The sequence below is a fragment of the Arachis duranensis genome, chromosome 4, assembly GCF_000817695.3.
Source record: "Arachis duranensis cultivar V14167 chromosome 4, aradu.V14167.gnm2.J7QH, whole genome shotgun sequence".
In the NCBI taxonomy this organism is placed as follows: Eukaryota; Viridiplantae; Streptophyta; class Magnoliopsida; order Fabales; family Fabaceae; genus Arachis; species Arachis duranensis.
In genome coordinates, this window is record NC_029775.3 from 96,941,256 (window position 1) to 96,946,846 (window position 5,591).

Below are 5,591 nucleotides of genomic sequence, written 5' to 3' on the forward strand. Positions count from 1 at the left end.
GCAGTCTTACATATTAATAATAAATTTTAAAAATAATTATATATATAAATTTTATTTTAATATAAATATTATTATATAAATTTTTTTGTTAAAATTTTTGATCTTTTCAAAAGTTTCATTCAAACTCCGCCACTAAATATATCTGTATCATTATTTAAAAATAATATAGCAGATAATTTTTTAAAAAAATTCTTATTTTAAAATTTCAAAAAATACGCACCATTCTCATTTTTCTTCACCTCCTTCTAAAAAACGCAAAAATTTTAACATTTTATGCTGCTTGCTACTATTATTCTTTGTCTTCTTTTTCTATTTCTCTTCTTTTTTTTTTGAAGTAGCTTTTGCACACTCCTTTTCTTTTCTTTCTCTTGTTGAGCTTCAGATGATTATTTTTAATAGTTTTAAATTTTTTTTTTCAAAATTTTAGATGTGTCTTTTTTATAAATTTTGGAAGATATCTTTTAATGATTTTAGATATTTTTCTTAGTTTTCGTATGTTTTTTTAGTATATTTTGAATGTTTTCTTTTGTTACATATATTTTGGATATTTTTTTCCTAATAATTTTGAATGTCTCATTTTATTATATTTTGAATGTTTTTAAAATAATTTTGGATATTTCTTTTTTTTTTTGTAAAGTTTCTGATGTTTCTTTTTATTAAGTTTTGGATTTTTTTAATAATTTTGAATTTTTATTTTGTTTGGCTTTGAATTTTTTTAATATTTTAGATGTTTTTTTATTAAGTTTCAAATATTTTTCTTTATTAGATTTTAGATGTTTTTTATAATAATTTTGGGGGTTTCTCTTTGTGATTTTTTGGATGTTTCTTTTAAACAGCAAGATAAATGAAGGGATGACGATGGATGGCAAGACACCTGCAGATTGGGGTGATAAACGAGGAAGTTCGTCCCGCCCCACCCCACCAAAAGTCCACCATTTGGCTCGCCTAGTGAGATGGTTCTGAATTCCTCCCTCACTCCGTCTAACAGTGGGCTTGTGGGCCAAGCCTGCCAAATTTCTTTTTTTTATAAACATTAAATATTAAATATATATAATTTCACAAGCATTTCAATAAATTTATAATTTCTAAAGACATAAAAAAATATAATTTCTAAATTTACAAACATTAAAGTCTTTATAATTATAAATATGTAATAAAGATAATCATAAACCAAGTTTTTTAAAACAAAATAATAAAACCAACATTGTCAAAAGAAAAACATTATCCAAAATATATAATTACACATATTCAAGTTTATAATCAATCAAACATAAAATATAATCCAAAATATAACTTAGAACATCTTCAATTATCATCTTCATCCTCTTGTAGATCAATAACATCATAGAAATTTGTAAAAAAATGGTTCTGACAAAAAAAAATGTCTGGCCCACTTGGGAAAGTCCGCTCCGCCCCGCCAAATCTCACGGATTAGGCAGTGCGGGTTAGACGGACTTTTTAAGTTTAGCGATTTAGTCTGTCTTTTTTGGCGGGTTACGCGGGTCGACTCTGCAGATTTCGACCCATTTGCTACCATATCTGCAAACGTGATGATGACGACGATGAATACATTATTAGAAACACATCGAAACCTCCAAAATTTAAACATCCGAAATGATATCTTCGTTTTTAATAATTTACTTTCATTTACTTTTAATTATACATTCTTAAAAAAATATCCAATACTTTTAAAATTTAAATATCTAAAATTCAGATATAAGAAACATCCAAAATGATGTCGTCTTTTTTAATAATTTATTTATTTATTTATTATTTTACATTCTAAAAAAAACTGAAATCTCTGCAATTTAAACATTTGAAATTTAAATATAAGAAATATCCAAAAATGTATGCGTTCTTTTTTATCATAATTAAAATAGTTTTATTTTGTTCAAATTTTAGATTTTTTTATTAGATTTTAGATAATCATTTATAATGATTTTTTATATTTCTTTTTGTTACATCAGATATTTATTTTGTTAGATTTTAGATTTTTTTTACAATAATTTTAAATGTTTGTTTTTATTTATTTTTAGAATATATTTTTTTAATTTTAAGTATTTTTTCATTTAATTTGGATATTTTTATTAACTTGTTTGCAGTCCAATTTATAATTGGTTATTATTGGTTGATATTCTAATTAGTTACCTAATATAATTGGCAAAATTCATATGTGAAACACCAAAATACTTATTTTTTTACTTTTAGGATAAAATTAAAAGGTGCATGTGTTATGGTCACGGTGACTATTTAATTTTAACAATATTTTAAAATTATTATTAAATTTAAATTAAAATGCTATGCGCTATGCGATCCTCTTAAAGAAGCTTTTTTCATTTTAGTTGTAGCATATTATAGACATCTTATAAATTATTTATCATAAATAATTTTACAATTCAAACAACTCTAATCATTTGATCAGTTGCAATTGAACTAAGTGTGAAGTTCTTAAACCATAGTTGATGCAAGGAGATTAAGAGAAAGACAAAGTAAAGATGATAAACCAAAATCAATGGTGTGATTCTGGTGTATTGATTCACTAATATAAAAGTATATAACAAGTTACAAGATCAAGAAGAGGAGAGATACAAGAGAAAGTGAGAGAGATAAGGAAGAAGCAGCTTGAGGTGGAAAGAAGCTGAGATGCTTCTGGAGAAACAAAATGCTCAAATGCACTACTAACACTAACTGAATTTTTCTTATATACATTAGGTTCAAGTTGGGTTGCCTAACTAATTTTCACCTAGAGCTAACTAACTCACGCGGCATATTTGACATGCCCCCTCAAGCCAGTATGGCTTGAACTCTAAAAAACAGAAGACAATCTATCATTCAATATGCCCCTTCAAGTCAGAATTGCTCGGTTTGTGGGAGTTAAGCATTCTAAGCTTGCTAACACAAGACTGAAAAGGGCCTGGCACTAAAGCCTTCGTTAAGAAATCTGTTACTTGTTCTGTTGAGGATACAGGGAGGAGATGAGTGACTCCTTCTAGCACCTTATCATGTATAACATGACAGTCTATCTCTATATGTTTTGTTTGCTGTGGAATACCAGATTTGTAGCAACGTGAAGAGCTGAGCGACTGTCACAGTAGATTGTTACTGGTTGGGATGGGAGGAGATTTAAATCAGTAAGAAGATTACGAAGCCATTGTGCTTCTCAAGTAGCCTTGACAAGAGCTCTATACTCTACTTCTGATGATGAGCTAGGCACTATGTTTTATTTCTTACTCTTCTAGATAATCAGTGCAGTCCCCCAAAAATAAAACAAAGACCAGTGGTTAGTCTTTGTGAATCTGGACATTGTGCAGTTGTGCCCAATCAGCATCTGCATATCTTGCCAAAGTTTGCTCACTATTTGCAGCTGGGAAGAAAAGAAAAGTACAGAAGCTGGTGATGCCTTTAGGTACCTGAGAACTCTAAGAGCTGCCTTCATGTGCAAGTCAGTTGGATGTTCAAGGTATTGACTTAGTTTTTCTACCACAAAGGTAATGTTCAGGCGAGTGTTTGTCAGGTAAACTAACCTACCAATCACTCTTCTATAGGCTGATGAATTTACTAAGGGAGTGCCCGAGTCTCTTGATAATTTGCTACTGTAATCCATTGGGGTGATGGAAGGTTTTGCATAAAGTATGTGGTATTCATTTATGAGGTCCAAAGCATATTTTTTTTGGTTCATTGTGATACCCTTCTCATCTCAAGTAACTTCAAAGCCTAAAAAATATCTCAAATCTCCCAAATCCTTAATTCAAAATTTGTCATCTAGCACCCTTTTTATTCTTTGAATTTCTTCGATATCATCACCCACCAAGACTAAGTCATCAACATATGTTATAATGGTTGTGAATGAGCTCTCCAAGCATTTGGTGAATAAAGAGTAGTATGACTTTGATTAAGAGAATCTACAATCCTTGAGTGTTGCTGCCAATTTTGTATTTCATTTCCTGTTAACTTGTTTCAAACCGTATAGTGACTTCTCTAATTTGCAAACACTTGTCTTGTTGCTTTGTTCTTCTGTAAACCTCGCGAAATTAATAAATAATTAGTCAATAAATTAATTATTATTCAAAAAAATTAAAAAATTAAATTTTGTAGTTTAGAGGAGTAGAAATATTTAAAATACAAATTTCAACACTAATTTTAAAGATTTTGGCTCAAAATTGAGCCAATAAACCAAACCAATTGAACTGAACCTCAAACCCTAATTTCATTTTTATCCAAAAAAAGTGGTAAGAAATTTTGTAATTTGTGCCCAATTTCTTTCCCATTTCTGGATTCGCGTTTTAGTATGAGTTTTGAGTAATTTTGATTATTTTAGTGGTTTAGGTACAATCTAACATTGGATAATTGTTGAATTTTACTCCAATCATTAATGGGTAAGATAAGAAAATTCTAAACCCTTGTGGTTTGTCTAATTTTGTGTGCCCTAGTACTAATCTTGAGGAATTATATGAATTAGATTGATAATGTATTGACTTGGAGTTGAATTGGCAAAAATTAGAGCAATCGGAATCAAATTGGTGGATGTTAGATGCTTGAAGTGAGCCTCGGAAGCTGAGAATTTTGTTTCATGTGGAGTTGGAGACTTGGAGCTTGTGGAGGAGAGGACTTTTAAGGCACTTTTGGCTTAGGAAAAAATCGGCCAATGTATGATTTTGGTTTCTCATAGTTAATGTATAATGTTGCGTGAAAATTTAGGCTAATTGCCTTAGGATAGGTTTGAATGATTAGAAAATGGTATGTGTACATAATGTGATTTGTTAATGTTTAATGTTGAAGTTGGTTTGGTTGATTAGAAAATAGTATGTGTATATAATGTGATTTGTTAATGTTTAATATTGAAGTTGGTTAGAAATCATGAAAGAAATTGTGGAATAGATTGAAGAAATTGTATGTTAATATATTGTAGCATGAATGGAGAGTGTGAGAAATGTGGTTTGGATAGGATTGGTGCTATTTTCGTTGTCGAGCAAATGATTTTGAATTGAGGTTTTGGAAAGAATGAGGTTTTGAACTTTTGGTAAAAACTGACCTTTTGACAAACTTCGGCAAGCCATAACTTGGCTTCCGGATCCCTGAATTTTGTGCAATTTGTTTAGAATAAAAATTGAGTTTGTGAAGTTTATGATGTTCAAAGAATGGTCTAAAAATAATTTTTAATAAAAAAGTTATGTATGTTCGAAGTTTGGTACAAAAATATGATTTCTGAGACTTAGTAGCTTTTTGAGAAAAAAAGGGTGCATGCGTATGCGACATGCCACGTGACATGAGGATTTCCCACTATTTTGTGATCTCGTGTACACGGTATGGTCGTGTGTACACAGACCTATCAAATTGGAGGTGTGCGTACGTGAACATGTACCATGCAACAGAGACCCTGGGCTTTGCCTAGATGTCCCACGTACGTAGAGGGTATGCATACGCGGAATCCTGTTTTGGTTGAAAATGGTGTTTTTAAGCTTTAAACCATTCCTTAAACTTTTCAAACCTCTGTAACTACCATTTGAGTTTTCCTAGATAGTGTTTAGACTTTTGGGATAAGTGAAAGTGTACTGGTAAAATAAAAGAAGTATTTTCTATTATAGTTTAGA